The sequence below is a fragment of the Neofelis nebulosa genome, chromosome 3, assembly GCF_028018385.1.
Source record: "Neofelis nebulosa isolate mNeoNeb1 chromosome 3, mNeoNeb1.pri, whole genome shotgun sequence".
Classification (NCBI taxonomy): Eukaryota; Metazoa; Chordata; class Mammalia; order Carnivora; family Felidae; genus Neofelis; species Neofelis nebulosa.
Window position 1 is genome coordinate 166,044,645 of NC_080784.1, and position 23,542 is coordinate 166,068,186.

Genomic DNA, 23,542 nt, shown 5'->3' on the forward strand with positions numbered 1-23,542 from the left:
AATAAAGTTCGCTTTCCGGAGGCGGGAGGGTGAGCCTTGACTGCCAGTTCTCCAAAGCAACGATCGAGTAGAAGACAGAGAGTGATTAGACGTAGGACCAACCCGGGAAAAGGGGCGGGGTGGGGGCGGGAGCCACTCTGAGCGGCGGCTGGGCTGGCCAGTGGAGTGCGAGGATTGCTGTTCCTGTTGTAGTGTTTCTCGCCAATCAGGGAGGCGAGGGAGTAGGCGGGGCGGGGAAGGGGTGGGAAGAGCTCGCAGCACCGCCGGGCGTCCGTCGGGCTCAGGGGGGAGAGAGAGAGAAATCCGGTTAAAATCAGAGTCGGAGGTTTAACCACAGATCGGTTCCGATCGGATTATTCCTTAAAGGGGACGCGCCATTGTCAAGAGAACGGAGCCCGGGGCCCGAGGGCGGGGACCGGCGGCGCCCGAGGAGCGAGGCAGCTGCACTTGGACTGGGGACGGGTAGGTGTCGCCTGGGGAAAGACGCTTCATTTCACTTTCTCTTCCAGCCCCAGGGGCAGGCGCCGGGATGCCCACCGCCCGGCGGCCGTAGCCCTGGCAGGAGACGAGGTCGCCGGCCCTCGCCCGGCTGCCCTTCCTGATGAGAGCCGAGGGGGAGGCGGGCCAGGATGGCTGGCAGGCTGCGGCGCCCCGGCAAAGACTCATAACGGACGGTAAACGGCGGCGCAGCCCCCGCCTCAACCGAAAACCCGCCGGAGCGGCAGCGGGTCCTCGGGGAGCGCCGCGCGCCTGGCTCCCCCGCGCGCCCGGCTCCCGTCGCGCGCGCCGCTTCCTCGCGCGCCCCCTGCCCCTGGCGCGCCCGCCTCCCCTCGCGCGCCCCCTGCCCCCTCGCGCGCCCGCCTTCCCTCTCGCGCCCCGTTTCCCTCGCGCGCCCGGCTCCCCTTCGCGCGCGCGGCTCTCCTCGCGCGCGCCGCCGGCTCGCCGACTCGCGGGAGCCGCCCCGCGGGGAGGAAGGCGGCGGCGGCCAGGCGGAGGAAGGCCGGCAGCCACGGCTTCGCCGCCCCGGCCTTGTGAAGGGAGGGCTGAGGAGCAAACTTGGCGCGGCAGCTGGCGGCCCCGGGCGGGAAGAGGCGCTGCGGACCCTTGGAGCGCGCGGAGTCGCCCGCCCGGCCCAGCATTGTCCCTCTTTTCCTCTGCTCTTGTTTCTCCGCCCACTGCTCGCGGTCGCACCCCCAGACCCGCAGCCTGCCGGAGCGGGAGTCGGCCCCACGGACGCCGCAGCCCCGGCTCGCGCGCCGCCCGGGCCTGATGAGCTTCTCTGCTGCTCTCGGTGTCCGCACCCGCGCGGGCTGCCTGGGCGACGAGCTCTTCCTTGCAACTTTTCTTTGGCGGGGGATGGAAGTTGTGCCTTCCGGGCAGCAGGTTCTTTGGTCAGCGACTCTATTCTCCTTTCTGGAGAGAATGATTTCTAGGGCGAGATGGTTCTTGATTGCCGTCGTTTTTTCCTCCTATCCCAGTTTCGTTCCCCGGCACCGAAAATCACTTCTCTCTTGGACTGGCAGTTATACGGGAGCATTAACTTCTCTCAGGCCAAGATAATAGGGGGAAAAAAGGGAGCTATGTTGATGAGGGGTAACAGGTCTACGTAGAACTGAATTTGCCTTAACCTTTGAACTGAGGAAAGTTACCTCGATTTACTGGCGGAGGTTCTTTTGGAAGGGGGGAAGAACAACCCACATAACAAACCAACCATTAGGTTGCTAGGGTCTATAAGATTAGGAAAAAAAAAAAAAAAACTTTTTGTAAAGAAATGAAGTTGGTTTTGTAGTGTTCTGACTAGCAAGTATCAACCATACAGTTAATTTCTTCTATAGAACTCCTATGCCGTATAATTAGTAACAGCAACTTTTACTATTGATAAAACAAGTATAAGAGATTTTTTTTCCATCCTGAGCATTATTGCTGTGCTATACTTGTCAATACTTGCTAAAGAAATCATTTAGAAACAGCACATCCCTTGTTAGAGACCTTATTTAGAAAAGAAATGTTTTCATAAGCATTCATTTTTGACAGTTTCTTCTTGAGCAATACTTTTGTAGAGAACTTGCATGTACAAGTTACAAGCCTATAAACAAAGTAGCAGTGGGTGTGTTATTCTGTAGTCTTTTTTTTTTTTTTCTACTCTATCAAAAATAGCATTCCATCCCGTCTTTTCTTCCATTCTGAGTTATTTTGTAAAAATTGCTTCTCTGGAAGAGTGAATTTTGTTGGAACGCCTGGCCCAGTGATTTTTTTTTTTTTTTTTTAATGCAGTACTAACAACTTCCCAAAGTGTTCCTTGATGAACTCACTGTCTAGTAACTTTCTGACTGGTGTGGAGCATTATTTCACAGTCTTGGCAATAACAAGAAAGGAGAAATTATACTCGGGAAACTGAAAGCCAATTTCAGATAATAATGTTTGAGAAGTACTTTATTCTTCCCACAGAATTTAGGAAGTGCAGACACACTAAAAAAACATGTTCTTTTGTAGTAATCTTGATAGTATCTAGCATTGTTACACCTATATTCCTCTCCTCCTTCCCCTTTGATCCTCTTCTGTGATAATGATGTCAAGCTTGCAGCCATAATCTATCTTCCTTTCCATCTCATAATGTAGTAAGTAGAAGATTAAAACAAGTTTCCAAATTTCTTAGTTTACTTCCAGCTTAAACAATAGAGGAGAGAATATGAACTTTCAGAAAGAATTATCTTTGAAATACCTAGGCTATGCTTCTTGGAAAACATTTTTCCTGTGTGCTTTTCGTATTGTTTTAGACACATTGTCTTCCATATACACAGTGCCAAGATATTTCTTGAGTTTGTGAACTGTCCCTTGAGATCCTTGGGAACTAGGACTGTCCTTCATTTCTGTGCAAATTCACTGTGTCACAATAAATGTGTTGTCTTAGGACTTTGTGACAAAGAGATAATGTTCTGTAAAGGCTGCTTCAGAGACTTAATTTTTTTTTTTTTTTTAATAAGCACCTTTGTGAACAAGTTATACCAAAGCACAGCAATTAGTTCAGTGTCTAGGGGAAGCATCTAGGATGCTTTTAGTTCTTTGTACAAAAAATGTGATTTAATTGTTTACAATACCTGTTCCACGGACGTCTTTTGTGATAGTGATAGCTAATTGTCACAATTATTAGAACTAGGTTTAACTTGTCAGTGATATCTGTTGAGTATCCATTTAGTTAAGGAATATTATGGAAAGATAAAGTAGAAATGGATGACAGTCATTGCTCTCAAAGGTATACAGTTTAATGGGAAGATGCAAAATTATTACCCATAGGAAAAAGACAGTGTATATCTCAGAACAGTAACAGGTGCAAAGTGACCGTGACATAGGACTCGTGCCCAAATGGTAAAGGAATAGTGGTATAGGAGAAACCTAGGTGAGATGGGAAAATTTTCATTGCTTTATACAGCAGGTTTTATAGTTTTAAAGAAATTTTAAAAGATAAAATATGTTTGGGGGTTGGCTGGGTGTATGTTCTCTACTTGAACTATTTTTATCTGTAAAATATTTTTTTGGGGCAGAGCATGTGCTCTGAATTTCAACTGTTGTTACCTCGCTAGAGGGATCATCCATCTAACCCAGCTCAAATGTCACCTTGTCTGCACGCTCTTCTTCTGTTCTCCTAATCGTAAGTGATTGCTCTTTCCTCTTGCTCTTATAAAACCTTTTACAGCACAAGCCATGGTCTGACTTAGGTGTGGTTATGTTTGTATTTTCTTCATTAGATTGTAGACTTTGGTAAAAAACCATTAACAAACGTTGGAGGTCCTCCCTCTTTTTTCTTTTTTCTTTTTTCTTTTTAATGGTTGCTTAAAATACTGGAGCATTTTTTTGTTATCCCACCAGTATTCTGAAAAAACCATAAGCTTTAAAGAAGTTCAAATTGTTTTTATTTGGAGAAAGTGTATATGTGTGTTTAGAGGTAGAACCATATTCCCCTTATCACCAATACGGTGATACATATGCTATTGTAAAACATTGATACAAAAGAAATGTAGAGTTTGGGAATTAAAAATGCCCCCCATACACTTCCATGATCACATTATACCTACTGGTAATGGTTTGGTGTTTATTCTTCCAGTTCTTCTCCCTTCTTTTATTACCTTCTGGTAGGACTTGCCTTAAACCATCATATTTGAAAGTTTTAATTAGTAAGTTGTGTTTATTGGGAATGGAGAAAGATAATCAGTTCTTACACACTTACTTATTACCCAGTTCTCTGGGCTCAGTTATGTTTTTTCTACTTTTTCTTGAGATACAGGGCTACCACTAGTGTGTGTTCAAAACATTTCAAAAACTGGTCAAAACCTGTGTTGCTGAACAGTTTACCTGCCTTTACCCAAAAATACTTTTTGGAGTACAGGGGCGCCTGGGTGGCTCAGTTGGTTAAGCGGCCAACTTTGGCTCAGGTCATGACAACTTTGGCCCAGGCCATTATCTCGAGGTTGGTGGGTTCGAGCCCCGTGTCGGGCTCTGTGCTGACAGCTCGGAGCCTGGAGCTTGCTTCGGATTCTGTGTCTCCCTTGCTCTCTGCCCCTCCCCCGCTCATGTTCTGTTTCTCTCAAAAAATGAATAAATACGTTAAATAAAATAAAATATGTTTGGAGTACATACTTCTAAACTTAATCTCTTCTCATTTCTTGATTCTTTTAATCTCTAGAGAGCATTAAAAATTGTTTTGAGATTGCCAACAGGCACTCCTCATAGTAGCCCAAGGAGGAATGTGGGAAGACATTTCTTCATTATCAAATCACATACACAGGTTGTATTCAAACCTTATGTTGCTCCTTATAAAAAGGGAGCTACAGGGGCACCTGGGTGGTTCAGTGGGTTAAGGGTCTGACTCTTGATTTCGGATCAGGTCGTGATCTCATGGTTTGTGGGTTCGGGTCCCACATCCGGCTCTGTGCTGACAGAGCAGAGCCTGCTTGGGATTCTCTCCCTCTCTGTCTCTCTGCCCTCCCCCCACAATAAATAAATAACTTAAAAAAAAAAAGGAGCTACAATTTGGGCTGATGAATTGGGTGATAAGATTCTGTTGTCTTAGGTGATTCTTTAAGCTAGCCTACGGGGAAAATGGTTTTCCAAAGGTTCCTTAATAGAAAACCCAGCTGTAAGCAGTCAGTTGGCCTAATCAACTGAGAAATCGCCATTCATTCAGCAGATTTTTATTGAGACTTGCACCTACTCTGTGTACTTGCCTAGCACTGAAGATAAAATTAAGTCTGTTTCTACCAAAATTGTGAGCTTCTCTGTGTAGGATCCTTAAATAGGCAGAGTGGTACCTGAGGATTAAAACTAGTGTAAACAAAGGGCACACCCAGGTGAATTTATTATTCACTGTTGTTTATTTTTCTGCATAGCTTCTTCCAAAGTATGCTAGCAAACAAATCTGGTCTTCCGCAGGGTGCTGGGGGCCATGGAGACTGTTAAAATAAATAAATCTATGAGCTCTAGAATTTTTTTTATTAAAAAAATTTTTTTTAATGTTTATGTTTGAGAGACAGAGGGAGAGCACGCGAGCGAGAGAGCAGGGGAGGGGCAGAGAGAGAGAGAGAGGGAGACGAAGAATCCGAAGCAGACTCCAGGTTCTGAGCTGTCAGCATAGAGTCCCACGCAGGGCTTGAACTCACAAACTGAGATCGTGATCTGAGCTAAAGTCGGACCTTAACCGGCTGAGCCACCCATGAGCCCCTATCTTTTAAAGATTATTTTGAGTGGCCATTTTTGATCAGACCTAAGACACTTTGATGCTGCTGCTTTCTTGATGTTTCTAGGAGATAAAATTTTCACCAACTACATCCTGTTGTTGGGTGACAGCAATTGTAAGATACACCTCTATTTCAGAGCATCCATACTTGAGAGAGGTTGAAGTGTTGTGTTTTGATCGTTTTATTTATTAAAGGGTGTCGGAGTTGATGAGAAAGGGATATTAGTTTGTTCACTCACTGTAATGCAGCCTCACTTTTTAGGTCATAAAGTATTCACACGTATGCTCTGTTGCCTGAATGAATTTTAACATAATATTTCAACTTCTCAGGATTCCTTGTTTTGTTCTGTTTTGAGTTTTGTTATATCTCTATTTCATGGTAAAATTCAGATATGATGTAATTTAGTTCCAATATTAAAGAATGCTAGAATATGGATAATTTAAATACAATTTTCAGTTTTGTTTCTTCATTTAAAAATTTAAGATGGATTATGCTGTCTATAATACTGGTTAAAAAAACACCACTTTATTTTTATTTTTTTAATGTTTTTATTTATTTTTGAGACAGAGAGAAACAGAGCACGAGCAGGGGAGGGACAGAGAGAGAGGGAGACACAGAATCTGAAGCAGGCTCCAGGCTCTGAGCTGTCAGCAAGAGCCTGACGCGGGGCTCGAACTCACAGACTGTGAGATCATGACCTGAGCCGAAGTCGGACACCCAACCAACTGAGCCATCCAGGCGCCCCCAAAAAACACCACTTTAGTGGTTCCGTGTTTCACGTGTCTTGGGCGCCCATGAGCACATAATGATTTATTTGCAGAAGAACCTCCAGCCATTAGTTTCCTCAGGCAGCAGCATGCAGACCACCGTATTTCATTCATTTGTTGGTGAAACTGTTCCTTTCTAAATCATGTCTGGTTGGGGATTGATTTGCTTATTGCTTTACTGTTAGCTGTATCTCTTTACTCTCATTATACCTGCTTCTCATACTTTCCTTGCCTTTCTAATTTGATATTTTTAGTGTGCTGTAAGAGTAGAATCTGCAACTACACTCGTTGAATGGTGGATAAAAATGATAGAAGGTTCCAAATAAGGAGCCAGAGGAGCCGGTCCTTTAGTGCTAGGACCTTGTTCTGTTGGCTTTTACTGCTTAGATGACTCTCACTTCTTCCCTGGTTTTGGACTCTGTTTCAGGTAGATGATGTTTCTGGATAGCGGGTTGTGTAACAGGATGGGATTATTACCTTGTGGAGGTTTAGCTTCCCCTGAATAATAGACCTCTTAAAATTCTGTCTTACTAAGTCAAGTGGATGGTGAGTGATTAGTTAAGTGGATGGAAAAGAGGAAAAGAATTCTTTCTCAGATGTCTTGATATTCTACTTGCTCTGCATCATGATCCCCAAGCTTGTACATCAGGATGCTTGAATGCATGGTATATCGTTTGTTGCAATTCAGAACCTAATGTAATTCCAAGAGCAGAAATTAGAGGCCTTCAAGAACCATGAGGCTGCATGCAAAATAGCCACCTTTGCCTGTTACCTGGATATTTACATGTCACCTGGATCTTTTGGTAATCTATTTTCTTTTAGGTAAAATTGTCTTTGGAGGTGCCCTTTTTGATGTTTGTGTTAATGATAACTTAGACTATGTCTTGTATTTAATATTCCTGGCAATATTGAAACTTTAGTATACTTTCAGCAAATATTGGTTAGAGTTTTAGTCATATATTTCTTTATGGTTGCTTCATTTTTTCCTGTTGTAGAATTCGTGGAGTTAGTGTTTTCAGAACTGGAATGTCTTTGGGAATGATCTGATACAACCCTTACATTTTGTAGATGACAGTGAGATTGTGACTTGTTTAAACTGCAAGTTTAGATAGAAGAGAGTTCTTTTCAATTCTCAGTCCATTGTTTTTCCTGTTCTTGTATGTGCTTCCCTAAGTAAAACCTTCAAGGGACAGATAGAATCTTAGACTTTTGTAGCCTCTATTAGTAGAGATCTGCCAGTTTTCCTGTCACACTCCAGCAGTATAAATAATTGTGTCTGCATTCTCAATATGTCCGTTTGCTGTAAACTACATACCACATATATTGTACATTGTAAGACCCTAACAAGAATGAGATAACGTTGAAAAACATTGTAGAACAATTTAAAATGTATTATTTTTATGTTTTCAATACATTTAAAATATTAGTAATCTTAAAAATCAGTATGATTGAAGACCGTCACTTAAAAAAAACCTTTTATTTTGAAATAATTATAGACTCATGGGAAGTAGTGAAGATAGGCAGGGAGTCCTGTGTAACCTTCATTCAGCTCTCCTGGTTATAATATCTTACGTAAGGTGACGTTACTAACATTAAATCAGGAAACTGACATTGGTACGGTACTGTTAAGTAGCCATATTCAGTTTTCGTGGTTTTTTAAATTTTTTTATTAAAAAAATTTTTTTTTAATGTTTATTTATTTTTGAGAGAGAGAGAGACAGAGTGCGAGCAGGGGAGGGGCAGAGAGAGAGAAGGATACACAGATCTGAAACAGGCTCCAGGCTCTGAGCTGTCAGCCCAGAGCCCAACGTGGGGCTCGAACCCATAAACAGCGAGATCATGCTCTGAGCCAAAGTCGGATGCTTAACCAACTGAGCCACCCAGGCGCCCCAGTTTTCATGTTTTTTTAATGCACTCATTCAGGTGTACGTGTGTGTGTGTGTGTATAGTTTTGTGCAATAGATAACGTTTCATGTCTAGATTCATTTAATGACCACTAAAATCAAGATTCAGTACTGGTCCATTACTGGCAAGAAACTCCCTCATGCATCTCAAAGTCCCCCCCCCCCCCCACTTCCCTGGTTACTGGCAACAGCTAATTTGTTCTATCTCTCTATAACTGTGTCATTTGAGAATGTTACATAAATGGAATCATACTGTATGTATCTTTGTGAGGTTGACTTTTGCACTCAGCACAATGCCTTAGAGAACCATCCAAGTTGTCCAATGTATCAGTAGTTCATTTCTTTTTATTACTGAGTACTTAGTATTCATTGTATGGATGTGCCATAGTCCCAGTTTGTTCACCTGTTGAAGAACATATGATTTGTTTTCTAGTTTTTGGCTATTACGAATAAAGCTGCTCTAAACATTCATGTATAGGTTTTTGTGTGAACATAGGCTTTCATTTCTCTGACATAAATGCCCGAGAGTGCAATTGCTGGTTCATATTGTAAGTGTATGGTGAATTTTATAAGATTATTTTCCAGAGTGGCTATTCCCACCAGCAACGTATGAAAGATCTGGTTTCTCCACACACTTGTCAGAATTTGGTATTTTCTCTATTTTTAAAATGTTACCCATTCTAAAAAGTTGTGATATCTCATTGTGGTTAAAACAATTTTTTTTAAGTTTTTATTCATATTTTTTGGAGGAGGGGGGGAGAGACAGAGAGAGAGAGAGGGAGAGATAATCCCAAGCAGACTCTGCCTCATCAGTGTGGAGCCTGACATGGAGCTTGAACCCACAAACCGAGAGATTATGACCTGAGCCGAAATCAAGAATCGGGTGCTTAACCGACTGAGCCACCCAGGTGCCCCCTCATTGTGGTTTTAATTGTCTTTCCCAGTGGGCAAATTGTTTCCCTAATGAACAATTTGGATTGTTTTTTATTATTGAGCTTTGAGAATAAGCTCTTTGTCAGATACGTGATTGGCAAAAATTGTTTTGTTTTTTTTTTTTTCATCCTCTTAACAGGGTCTCTTACAGTGAAGAAGTTAGAAATTTCATGTAGTGCATTCAATCATTTTTTTTTTCTTTTATGAATTGTGCTTTTGATGTCACATCTGTGGACTCTTTGTCCAGTGGTGGGTCTCAAAGATGTTTTTCCTTTGTTTTCTTCTGAAAGCTGTATAGTTTTACAGTTTACAAGATAATCACATTTACCTTACAGTTTTGATAAAGTACTGGTATTGTTAACACACAGTTGTCAGTTCTGGCATTTTCTTGTTGCTTGCTTGTATTTTGCTTTATTATATTTAATCCACCTTTCTTTGCAAAACTCTCATTTTTTATTTTTAAATTAAAAAAAATTTTTTTAAGTAGGTTCCCCAACTCTGAGATCAAGACTTGAGCTGATATGGGGCTCCTGGGTGGCTCAGTCAGTTGAGCGTCTGACTTTGGCTCAGGTCATGATCTCATGGTGCGTGAGTTCGAGCCCCGTGTCAGGCTTGCTGCTGTCAGTGTGCAGAGCCTGCTTCGGATCCTCTGTCTCTCCTTCTGTCTGCCCCTCCCCTGCTCACACTCTCTCTCTCTCAAAAGTGAATAACCATTAAAAAAAAAGACTTGAGCTGAAGTCAAGAGTCGTCTGTGCCCCCCAGGAGCCCTTGCAAAAATCTGTTCTTATTTGTTACTGATACTTTAATTAAGTATCCAATTCTGGCAGTCTTTATTTTTTTTTTTTTTTAGTTAAAAAAATTTTTAATTCTAGTATAGTTAACATACAGTATTCTATTCATTTCAGGTGTACATATAGTGATTCAACAGTTGCATACATCACTCAGGGCTCATCACTGCAAGGGCACGTTTAATCCCCATCAGCTGTTTCCCCCATGCTAGTTCCTGCCCCCCTCAGTTCTCTATAGTTGAGAGTCTGTGTTTTGGTTTGTCTCGCTGTCTCTTTTTCACTTTGTTCGTTTGCAAAACTGTTTGAAAACCCATTAGTGAGTGAGATCATAATTGTAATGAGATCTGCAGATGTACTTAATTGGGCCCAAGGAAGCTGCAGGATGTGGCAGTTTGCTGAAAGTGAACAAACCAGTGAGGGCGTCACAAACAGCCCCTCCAGGGTGTGGAGCCTGCCTTCTTTCCTTGACCTACTTGGACCTCCTAGAACACTGTGTGTGCAGTCAGTGCCACAAACAAAACTCTTCTGAGTATTTGAAACAAGACGAGATTTACTGAAAGGGTATAAGATGCTTACAGAACTGTTAGAAGAGCCTAACAGCTCCTCTAGGGCGACAATCCAGAGGTGACCCCTCAGGGGAACTCAGAAGGCACCGCCGTCCCTGTCCCTGTACTGGGAGCCAGAGCTTGTGCCACCTCTGTGGCCGCTCTGGAAACTGCGGGACAGACGGAGTGCATCAGCTTGGGACTGGGAAGTCAGATCAAAAAGCTTCCGCTCTGTGGCTCCTGCCACTCTGCTGCTTCTTGCCACCCAGGAAGCTGGAGACTGGACGCTGGAGTGATGCTGTAGACAGAACTCTTACTTCCACAACCGTGCTTACCCCCAGACTCCTAGGAAAGGTGCCTTTCAGGGTGCCTAGAGGTACACTGGAGGTCGAGTGAGGCAATCCGTGGTAACTGGCGTTCTTCACGTAAAGGCCACAAGGCTGCGGCAGCCTGATGCAGGAAGGGAAGAACGTGCTGGTGTCGATTTCACGTACTGAGTATTCGTAAAGCTCAATTTCAAATTTAAGATAACACATACGTTTAGTCTTAGAGGATTTTCTTTTCACCCCAGCAGCATGATCATCACCCTGTCTCTGACATGTGTGGGTACTCCACTTTGAGCTTAATACGTTTTGAACTAGTAGGTCTGGTATGCTTTTTTCCTCAAATATTTACATGTATATTAATGTTTCCCAATTTTAAAACCCTGTCTTTCCTAGGGGAACCTGGCTGGCTCAGTCAGTAGAGCATGTGACTTTTGATCTTGGGGTCGTGAGTTCAAGCCCTACATTGGGTGTGGAGCGTACTTCAAAGCACATCTTTCCTTTTTATAAGTATACAAAGTATAAAATGTTATTATTTTGGGAAACACTCATTAAATTCAGTTAACATCATTTTCCTTATTGTCGGGACCTGAGCCTTGTAACACCCGTGTTTTCCCAGGCCTCCCTGGGGAATAATGTAAAAGAGGTGGGTTTTCCCTGAGAACCATGTTTTGGTGCCAGAGGCTCTACAGCCAGCAGTCATCACTACTTTGGTATCTATTTGTCAAAAATAATTAAAGTTTGGTTCGTTTTATTGCATACTTTAGGTTTTTATTTCTGGGTGTAGCAAATTTTGGCACACAACCAAAAGTGAGACATACAGATATCCTTGTAAAGACTAGTTTTATATGGTCTGTGATGGCAGTAGATTTAAAATGTAATAGAATAGGTTGTATGAAGAATTTTGAGTGTGAGTGCATATGCATTTTTCTAGTGAGAAGAGGTCCATAGGTTTATTAGCTTTCAAAGCAGAGTCCATGATCCTGAAAAGATTAAAAATGGCTGCTCAGGACACCTGAGTGGCTCAGTAGGTTGAGCATCTGACTTTGGCTCAGGTCATGATCTCACGGCCCCCCATCGAGTTTGCTGCTGTCAGCGCAGAGCCTGCTTCGGATCTTCTGTCCCCCTCTGTTTCTGCCCCTTCCCCGCTTGCGCTTTTTCTCCCAAAAATAAATAAATCTTTTTAAAACATGGCTGCTCGGGGCACCTGGGTGGCTCAGTTGGTTAAGCATCCGACTTTGGCTCAGGTCATGATCTCACAGTTCATGAGTTCGAGCCCCATGTCAGGCTCTGTGCTGACAGCTCAGAGCCTGGAGCCTGCTTTGGATTGTATGTCTCCCTCTCTGTCTGCCACTGCCCTGCTCGAAGTCTGTCTGTCTCTCTCAAAAATAAATAAACATTAAAAACAATGGCTGCTCTAGAGACGAAAGTTCAATCAAGTCATTTGCCAACCATGTAACATCAAGGCTTTTGCTGTCAATCACAGACCATTTCCCTGATCTCCATCCTATGCCTGGAGCCTTTTTTTAGGACATGGAAAGAAAATTATTGTTACCCAAGTGTTTAGGGAGAGCGATGGAACAACATAAGAGTTCATTACTAAATGAGGAGAGATACCTGGAAGTCAATTATATTGCAATCATTTTTTTTTCAAAAAGGAACCTTTCCTATATGTATGGTTGATGGGATCCTGAAAAATAATGGGTTATGTGTGTCGAGACATATTAAAATGTTGATAATCTCTAATCCAATATATTATACCTTGGGGGATATATCTGAATACTGGAAATAGTTATAAAAATAATTTATATGTTCAAATCTGGAACCTAAAATTATACCATTTAGGAAGGAATCTACAAATGAAATAATTTTAGCCTTACTTCTTTTTTTAAATCAAAATCTATTTTTTTCGGGAATAGAATTTAGTGATTCATCGCTTTCCTATAACACCCAGTGTTGCCTTATTTCTTAACATACTACCATATGACCTCATCGCATACACCAAAGCCTAAGTGGAATGCAGCATGGTGTGGAGAGATTTACAAAATCATGCACAGAGATTTCACACGATGAAAGAGGATATGGTTTTGGTTGATGGGAGAAGGAGAAGCCTTTTTCCCTTCACCCTGACACACACACACACACACGCACACACACACACACACACACACGTAGAGAGAGGGTAGTGAGGGCTTTGGGACAGACCAGTGGAGGCTGTGTTATCTGGATCCTGATTCTACTGGTTCAGTTACACCAGTAGTGAATATTATTATAGTAGTATCTCTTATGAGTCATTGTCAAGTCTGAAAGTGGGGTGGCCTCAGATTCCTCACGTGTAAAATAGAGTTGTTGTGGGGATTAAATTAAAAGATACAAACAAAGCACTCAGCATAGTGGCAGGCAGTATAACGGCCTCCCTCCACATCTTAATCTCCGGAACTGAGTACGTTGTATCACACAGCTGAAGGGGATTTAGGCTTCAGGTGGAATTAAGGTTGCTAATCAGCTAATTTTGAAAGGGAGTACTCTGGGTTATCTGGTGAGCCTAATGTAATCGCAAGGGTCTTTAAGAGAAGCAGGATGCAGAAGAGTCAGGACCAGAGAGATAGCATCATGAGAAGGAACCAAACGTCCACCGAGGCTTTGAAGATAAAAGGGGCCTGGGAGCTGAGGAATGTGGGCAGCGTCTATAAACTGGTAAAGGCAAGAAAATGGATTATCCTTAGCGTTTCCAGAAAGGAACCCAGCTCTGCCGACACTTTGGCTCTAGTCCAGTGAGACCTGTTTTGGACTTCTGACTTCCAGAACTGTAAGATAATGAATTGTAAGCCACTAAGTTTGTGATAATTTGTCACTGCAGCAATTGATTGCACTACAGGAAACTGACATGGTGCTTGCTTGATAAATATTAGCTAAATAAACATGGTCTTCCTCTCTTAAAAATCACCTATTGAAGTTAACCCTTGTCTGGTTCAATGTATCTGTGTAGCTAGCTTTCCTTTTTCAGAAGGAAAAATGTCCTTTATCTTCTTTTTACTGAGCCCCACAATCTCATCTCTTCCATATTTTCCGTCACCTCCTGTGTCTTCATTTTTTCCTGCCTCCTTGCCTGCTACCTGGAAATATGCACGGAGCTCTCTCATCTCGGAGAACCTTCTGTTTGACGCTGCTTTCCCTTAGTTACCTCACTGCAGTCACCCCAAAGGACCACAATACTCTGAAATGTCTTCACATTTATCAGATAATTTCCTCTTTGATTTCAATTTTGGATAGGTTTCTAACTATTATATGCGATATAAGTTAATATAAGAACTTGAGTGCTTACCTTTTCATAAGCATTATACTATGTTGGTGGTGATGAGGTTAGAAATGAATGAGCGTCTCTTCTCTGCAGGAGCCTGTTGCGGACAATAGGTAAATTAGCCAACTGTTAACAAGCAGTAAATACCAAACATCAGATGTTAAAGTGAGTGGTAAGGATAGTAAGTAGGTATGAGAGGGCAGAGTAGGGGAGGCTGTTTTAGACCTGAACAACCTAAGAAGGCTTCATAAAAGAGATTTTTGAGTGAGGAATATGCTCTTAAAGGAATTAGGAAAACTGGTTTCAATAAAATAATCTGTATTACTAGAAACACAAGAGTTCTTAAAATCTCATTTTGCTTTGGATTGGTGGAAAATGTTTTTTTTCCTATTGAATTTTTCTGGTTGAGGAGAGACTCTTGTAGAATTTAAAAGATGTATAAACCTAAATTACAATAAATTGACGACACATTTGTCTTGATAATCTCAAGTATAACACGAGATACATACTGCTTTCTCTTTGTATTAAGTTTGATGTTGCTATATAAAACTCCAAATAAGATTTGAAATGTAATATGACTTAATCTGAGTTCATTGTGTTTTATGTACTAAAAACATTGACTGTGATTAAAGGAAAGTATCACATGGGCTCACTAGAGACAATTATGTTCGACAAACCTTAGTTGTTTTTTTTAATTTTCTTTTTTAATGTTTATTTATTTTTGAGACCGAGAGAGACAAAGCATGAATGGGGGAGGGGCAGAAAGAGAGGGAGACACAGGATGGGAAGCAGGCTCCGGGCTCTGAGCCATCAGCCCAGAGCCCGACGCAGGGCTCGAACTCACGAACCGTGAGATCATGACCTGAGCTGAAGTCAGACGCTCAACCGACTGAGCCACCCAGGCGCCCCTGGTTTTTTTTTTTTTTTTTTTTTTTTTTTTAAAGTGTTTGTTTATTTTTGAGAGAGAGAGTGCACACGTGGAAGGGGAGGAGAGAGAGGGAGACAGAGGATCCAAAGCGGGCTCTGTGCTGACAGCAGAGAGCCTGATGCGGGGCTCGAGCTCAGAACAAACCGTGAGCTCATGACCTGAGCCAAAACCAAGATTGGGACCCGTAAGTGACTGAGCCACCCAGGTGCCCCAAACCATACTTCTTTTTAGGTAGGATTATTAGGCCGAGGGTCAGGAGAATGCAGAGAATGCAGTATCAGTGAATTTTAGACAGGCATTCTGCAACCTTTCTCTGTTGACAAGTGGAGGAGTGTGGGCTGGGTGACCGTAAAATCAGGTGGAAATATGAGTGGTTGAGTAGCAACTCTAAAAATTAGTAATAGTGGGGGCACCTGGGTGGCTTAGTAGGTTGAGTGTCCGACTTCAGCTCAGGTCATGATCTCGCGGTTCGTGGGTTCGAACGCCGCGTCGGGCTCTGTGCTGCCAGCTTGGAACCTGGAGCCTGCTTCGGATTCTGTGTCTCCCTCTGTCTCTGTTCCTCCCCCGCTCGCACTCTCGCTCTCTCGCTCTCAAAAATAAATAAAGATAAAAAAAATAAATAAAAATTAGTAATAGGGAATTCGTGACAACTGGAGAAAAATTCCTATTGCTGAAGGCTGCTGTCCATATTTTTGTAATGTGAATAAAAACATTGATACGACGCTTATCACATTTTTGGATGAAATGTATTTTTTAGGGGTAACTTTAAAAAATATTTCTGACTGAAATGGTGGGCCAAGGCTACCATGATAACTTAAAGGAGTTTGATATGAAGTCCTGTATATGAGTTGAGAAAACATCTGCATAACTATAGGAGTGAGGGAGATGTGGTTGAATACAAACAACTTAGGTATTTTAATTACTGTAATAAACTCCATCTGGATATAAAATGTAATGGGACTACGAGAAAGCCTGCATAGATTCCTAGTCGGGACTTAACAGGAGGAGGTTCAGAAGAGGAAAGGTGTTAGTCTTACGTTATTCTGTACCGTCCAGACAACACCTGGAGTATTGTGTTGAGTGACGGATGTCACATGCAAATGAATCAGAAAACAGAAAATCACATATGTTGGTGAAGATAGGGAGACATTGGAACCCTTGTACGTTGCTGGTAGCAGAATGGCACAGCTGCTGTGGAAAACAGTTTGGTGGTTTTTCAAACAGTTAAATCTAGAATTATGAGGGGCGCCTGGGTGGCGCAGTCGGTTAAGCGTCCGACTTCAGCCAGGTCACGATCTCGCGGTCCGTGAGTTCGAGCCCCGCGTCAGGCTCTGGGCTGATGGCTCGGAGCCTGGAGCCTGTTTCCGATTCTGTGTCTCCCTCTCTCTCTGCCCCTCCCCCGTTCATGCTCTGTCTCTCTCTGTCCAAAAATAAATAAAAAACGTTTAAAAAAAAAAAAAAAAAAATGGTTAGAATTATGACATGAACCAGATAGTCTACTCCTACATATGTACCCAAAAGAATTGAAAACAGGTACTCAAACGAATACTTGAACATGAATATTTATCGTAGTTCTGTACTTACATAGCCATTTACATTAGTTAAAACGTAGAAACAACCCAGTTGTACATCAGCTAATGAGTGGATAACCAAAGTGTGGCTTATCCACACAATGGAATATTATTCAGCCATAACCGTGAACTACTGATAAACGCTACAGAGTGCATGAACCGCAAAAACCTGCTGAGTGAAAGAAGCTGGACACAGAAGATCACATGTGATTTCATGGATATGAAATATCCAGGACCGTTATGTCCATACGGATGTGAATTAGATGAGTGGTTGCCAAGGTCATGGGGAATGAGGATGGACTATCTGATGGATGTGGGATGATGAAAAGGTTTTGGAAATAGGGGTGTTGGTTGTAAAACATTGTGAATGTACTGTGTGGTATTGAGCCATACGCTTTATTTATTTTTTAATGTTTATTTTTGAGACAGAGACAGCATGAACGGGGGAGGGTCAGAGAGAGAGGGAGACACAGAATCGGAAACAGGCTCCAGGCTCTGAGCTGTCAGCAGAGAGCCCGACACGGGCCTCGAACTCACAAACCGCCAGATCATGACCTGAGCCGAAGTCGGACGCTTAACCGACTGAGCCACCCAGGCGCCCCGAGCCATACGCTTTAAAATGCTTACTTACATTACCTGGATTTCACCTTAAAGTGTCAGTACGTATAAATCAACCGAATAGTATTGAGAATCCAGAAATAAAACTCTATGATCAATGGTTTTTTTTTTTTTTTTTAAACAAATGTGCCAAGAAAATTCAATAGGGGAAGAATAGTCTTTTCAGCAAATTGTGCTGAGAAACCTGGAGATTTACATGCAAAAGAACGAATTTGAACTTCCTCCTCACATCATACACCCAGATTAACTAAAAATGCATCATAGGCCTAAATGTAACAGCAGAAATGATAAAACTCGTAGAAGAAAATATGAATAAATCTTACTGACCTTGGCTAGGCAAAGCCTTCTTAGGTAGGACACTGACCACACAAGCAACAAAGAATAAAATAGATAAATTGGACTTTATCACAATTAAAAACTTTTGTGCCTCAAAGGACACCATCAAGAAAGTGAAAAGACAACCCACAAAATGGGAGAAAGTATTTGCAATTTCTATCTAATAAGGGACTTTTATCGAAGTTCTCTAAAGAACTGTAATAACTCAGTAATAAAAAGACTAAAAGTAAACTGGTATATTTTATGGTATGTGAATTATATTTCAATAAAAACTGTTAAAAAATGGGTCAAGTGGAATATGCTTAGAGATTTCTAGTCTTCAGGGATTCAAAATTAAAATCCTACTCTTTCCCACTGCTTGTCCTTTCTGTTTTTGCTCTCTCTCACTCCAGCTTCCAACCTCTGTCAGCTGTGCCTTTTACACTGACAAGGTGGAGAACATTTATGTTCTGTTCTGTAACCTTAATGAAGGCTTTGGTGCTTGGTTTTTATATTGGTCTGATGTCTTAATTATTATGCAGATATTCATTGCAGAGTGATGAAGTAATTATGGTGACATTTCCTTCTCTCTATGCCAGTATCATGACCCAGGCCAACAGAAGGATGATGCTTCTAGTGTCAAAGACAAATGGATTCTCTTCCTGTAATCCATTAGTTGCTCGAAATCCTGTCCTTTTTTTCCACATTTGAACCATGACTTTCTCTTTTTTTCTTTTCTTTTTAATTTTGATTTTTCTTAAGCAGTCTCTATACCCAACATAGGACTTGAACGCCCGATCCTGAGATCGGGAGTCACCTACTCTACCAACTGAGCCAGCCAGGCACCCCAGAGCTATGACTTTCCTGACTAGCTTTTTGTTTATCCTGGTGTTTCACTTTGGTTCTTTTGGCAGCATTTTGCAGAATATCCGACCACAGGTGACCCAGCTGATGGTCTTGACCTTTCTTTTACTGGCGGTGGTTACCGCTGCACCAAGTATCCTTTTCTCACTTCCTAAAAGGAGAGAAGGGCATAGAATGAGTGCTGCTTCTTTTGGATCTTCCCCACTTTTAAAACCTATTTTAGAAAAATTTAAAAACTCATAAAATTGTGAGAAGAGTCATGTGGACTCTTGTCTAACTTTTACCTCGATTCACTTGTTATAAACATTTTGCTATATTTGCTTTTTCCTTTATCTTGGTCTATGGGTCTATAGTTGTTTTGGGGGAATCTTTTGAGAGAAAATTGTAGAGATCATGACTCTTTATTCTTAAATGCTTTACTGCATATCATCTAAGGAAAGGACTTCCTCATGTGATCGTGGAACAGTGATTAAATTCAGGAAATTTAACATTTGTATTTGCTCAGAAGCAGATGCTGAGGCCAGGATTAGGATTGCACAAATGTAAAAAGAAGGAAGCAGTAGTGGGCAAGTGGAGCCGTCAGATTGTGGTGGCTTGTCTGCCGGCAGAAGGAGCAGACCTGGAGGCAGGATTGTCCATTAGAACCGTTCTGTGTTGGGTAGAAATGGCTTGGCCTGTACCTTTCTCAGTTATGAGCTTGAGCTGTCCAGAGAACACCGAGATCTCCTCTTGACAGCTGAATCCAACCGTGATGAAGCTAACAGCATAACCATACTTCTCCGCCTGGTGGTGAGTTGTTTGGATGTGGGTGGTACCTCTCTCCATGTCCGCCATGATGCAATACTATCATCTAAGACAGTCTATATTCAAATTTGCCAGTTGCCCAATAACATCCATTATCACAGATTTCCTCCCTGTCCTATCTCTTTTCATCTTGGAAAATCTTTCAAGAAGCTCCCCAGATGATTTTCCTGTATGTCTCGTAGGCCGGAAACGAACAGCTTCTCTACAGTGGGACAGGAGCGGTTGCTCAGGCCAATTACTGGCAGAGGAGACTGGGATTTCCAGGCTTAGTTTAGATCTACAGGGACTTTGTCCCATGGGTCTGGGAGAGAGGCTCCCTTCTCTAATCCTGTGATTTTACCTGATAACCTTAAAAAGAAAGAGAAAAAACAATTAGGTTTCTTTAGCAAGCAGTAAGGGAGGAAAACTGGGTAAACAATCAGCATTTTGTGGGAATTTTCTGTTGCATAATTTTCTTTTTTTTATTGAGAAAAGAAACATATGCATTCCTGTCATTAAACCAGCTTCTTAGTGATTGTATCTTTTGAATGGAGTCCACTCCTTTCTTCCTTTCATGGAGTTCACTAATTTTGTTTTAATAGGATGAATTATTGTCTATTTCTGCTGCACAGCTGCCATCCTGGGACGTCTTTTTCATTTCACTCTTGGATCATTTCCACTGTGTTCTCGCATCTACTTTATTGGGTTTCATCCTTGTTGCTAGAGAATACCCTCAAGTAATGCCCTTACATGTCTGAAAGTGTCTTTTTTCTGCTTTCGTACTTGATGGATCATTTGAATATAAAAATCTAGGTCACAATTATTTCACTTTAGAAATTTCTGAGACCTTGCTCTCCTGCAGTTGAGAGTTTCTGATTTTAGTCAGAGTCGTCATTTTTGTTTTTTCCTCAAATCATTTAGAATCTTTTCTTGGTTGTTGTATAATGTCACAGGATTTGTCTACATGTTTTTTCATGGAACAGAAGGTAGGTCACTTCCTCTCACTTACCGAAGCCTGGCTCCCTGTCTTATTTTGTACCTGTTCTTTATTACTAATCTTTTATTCCGCGTGACTAATCTTTTATTCCACGTTGATGTGGATGGTTCATCTAATACCTTTGACACACACTGTACCTATTCGTGTCTTTCCTTTGCTAATAGAGGCCCAATTTTGTCCAGATATTTAGTGCCCATGAGTTTCATGGACTTCCCTTGCCTCCATTCCGAAGGTGGTAGTTTGTGAATATGGCTCAGCCTAAAGCCCATTATGTTCCATTCTCCTTGCTTACGATTGGTTTCGGGATAGCGACACAGAAGTCTGCTGGAGTCTAGTTTCCTTCGGTATATGAAGGTACAGCCCTTCTCTTGGATGTTGTTATATGAGCTCATGATACTTGGAGCTGCCATCTTGGGTCACAGAAGGGAAAAGTGAGTTGAGAATGACCCTCAACTCAAAATTGTCTAAAATTGAACTCCAGATCTCCAGTTCTTCCCCTATCCCAATTTTCCACTCCATCTTTCCAGTTGCTAAGGCCAAAATTTTTGGTGTCATCCCTGACTTTCCTCTTTCACATCCCATGTTTTATTCATTAGAAGATCCTATGAGCTCCTCCTTCAAATTATATTTACATTTTGCTATTTGTTCCTACTTATACCACTGCCATCCTGGTCCATGCTACTGCTATTTCTTGCATATTCTACTGCATTAGAACAGTGCCCACCCAGGGAATTTTAGTAGGGTTCAACCAGACCTGTGGCCTGTGGCAATACGTATGTGACATCACATTCACTTATGAGGATATGGGACAGGAAACACAGCTTGTCAGCAGAGAAGCACCAGTGTTCTTTTTGGGAGGTCCTGGTGGCAGTTCTGAAAGAACAGCCAGGGGTGGCTCAGTCGGTAGAGCACCCGACTCTTGGTCTGGGGGTTGTGAGTTCAAGTCTACAGTGGGCCTAGAGTTTACTTTTAATGTTATTTTTTTAAAGAAGAAAGAAGAATAGCCAGAACTACTCTCTGTGCCCCCTCCTTTAGGTGGAGCTTAGGTGTGAATAATGAGGCTCCCACGAAGGGAGTATGTAGCCAACCTAAGAAGCTGCGTGTTCCACAAAAGCCATTACCTTGTATGACCACCCATGAGCAAGGTTTCTAGGATCCCCACCGGGTACAGGCTCGATTACAGGAGTCACCACACTAGGAGAAGTCCAAAGTTACAGCCACTCTCCAGGTATTTTTAGTCCCTCTCAGACCCAAACAATTTACCAATGGGTCATTTTTACCATAAGCCATGTTGCCTAGTAACACAGCTGACATTCTGTGGTTTCTGACATTCATGGTTTCCTGGGGAACAGAGCTAGACAGTTAACCGAATCCAAGAGCAATTTCTCACGCTGAAAGACCAGGGTTTTTCTAACACTTCAGTCACAAATAGCCTGCCACCGAGAGGTGCTCCCCTTCTGTGCTTCTCCCCTGTGCTCTTTGTCAGCACAATAGCCAAGGCGCTCCTTTAGCACGTACGACCGTCCTGTTACTCTTGTGCAGATCCTGCAGTGGCTCCTGCCTCACTGCAGGCGCATTTGTCTGTAGGCCATGCTTGAGTCAGTCTCTTCCTACCTTTCTGATCCTTTTTTCCTACTACTCCTGCCCTCGCTCATCTGCTGTAATCTCCTTTTGTTCTCACTCTGATGTGCCAGGCATGTTTCTGCCTTAGGGCTTGGCTCTTCCTGAATACTCCTGATATTCACCTGGCTGCCTCTTGAATTCTTTGCTCAGATGTCACCTTTTCAATAAGCTGCATTCCATTGAAAAATTGCAACTCCTACCACGCCCAGTGCTTGAAGTTCCATGTTGTTTTTTTTTTTATAGCTCTTTTCACCTTTTCATACTCCACAATTTACTTTTTTTTTTTTTTTTTTTTAAGAAAGCGATAGAGTGTGAGTGGGGGAGGAGCAGAGAGAGGGAGGGAGACCCAGAATCCGAAGCAGGCTCCAGGCTGTGAGCTGTCAGCACAGAGCCTGACGCGGGGCTCGAACTCCCAAACATGAGATCGTAACCTGAGCCGACATCGAACGCTCAACCGACTGAGCCATCTAGGTGCCCCATCATTTACTTATTATATGTAGTTTATCATCTGCCACTGTTAGCAAGTAAATTACAAGAGGGCAACATCTTCATTGACATATTCCCAGCCACCTAGCACAGTGCCTAACACCTAGTTGATGCTTAGTATTTTTAAATAAGTGAGGACACCTTTACAGAGGGCTTACTGTGTGCTGAGTATTTTTTTAAAACAGAGTGAATAAAGTTTTAATATACGCGGAGGAGCACATAAATACAACATTTTTGTGAATACAAAAAAATTAGACACAGGGAATTTAAATTAAAAGCACTAAATAGTATAGGGGTGCCTGGGTGGCTCGGTTAAGTGATGGACTCCTGGTTTCAGCTAAGGTCATGATTTCGAGGTTCGTGATCTCGAGCCCCTCCTTAGGCCCCGTGCCTACAGAGAAAGACCTGCCCGGGATTCTCTCTCTCTGCCCCTCCCCTGCTCATTATCGCTCCCTCTCTCTCAAAATACTCCCCTCCCTCCCCCCCAAAACACTAAAGAGCGTAAAGAATAACATTATGTTGTGACAAGAAGTGTAGGTTTTAAGGAAATTAGAATACAGATAATACTGTATATGCCAAATAACATAGACAGTAAACGTATCAAAATTTTTAGGAATGCAAGAAGATTTTAGTAAACATTTCTGAGGATTTAAGAGACCTGGTATGCAAAAAAGAAGGGAAACAAGAATTTGATAGTAAACAGTTGTTCTTTTTTGATTGCTTTAGAGTCATTACTGAAATTTGGTTCTTTGAAACTTCATGGAAGATTCACAATAAATCAATCAGACTTTTAGCTGCACTCCCCAAATCAATAAATATATATAAAAAAAGAGCCACCCAAGCTCTCCATCCCCCCCCCCCTTTTTTTTTTTTTTAAATAAGCATGGAAACAGGTTAAGAAACTTACCTCGTGTCGCAGAACTTCTAAGTGAATCCCCACAGGTAGTCTTTGGAGCCCGGGTTTTGACTGATCTATTACAGTTAAGCATCTTTCTGGATACACAATTTTTAACCTACTTTTGGATTATTTGGTAAATTCCCCTTTGGATTAGAGGTTATGGGCC

At 42.1% G+C, this 23,542-nt stretch overlaps 1 protein-coding gene and 1 long non-coding RNA gene across 10 annotated transcripts in view; one reads left to right on the forward strand and one right to left on the reverse strand.

Annotated features, from left to right (window-relative positions):
- Nucleotides 1-243: 243 nt before the first annotated feature.
- The window catches only part of FRYL (FRY like transcription coactivator), a 272,003-nt gene continuing 248,704 nt past the window's right edge, over nt 244-23,542 (forward strand). For all 9 annotated transcript variants that reach the window (XM_058722642.1, XM_058722640.1, XM_058722639.1 and 6 more), the window contains exon 1: nt 244-462. The gene's annotated coding sequence lies outside the window, so the exon portion shown is untranslated. The remainder of the gene's footprint in view (nt 463-23,542) is intronic.
- Nucleotides 15,633-21,761, reverse strand: LOC131507611 (uncharacterized). Its single transcript, XR_009259593.1, has 3 exons — nt 21,491-21,761; nt 16,710-18,740; nt 15,633-16,470 (listed from the first exon to the last, which is right to left on the reverse strand). It is a non-coding gene; the product is annotated as an uncharacterized LOC131507611 (long non-coding RNA).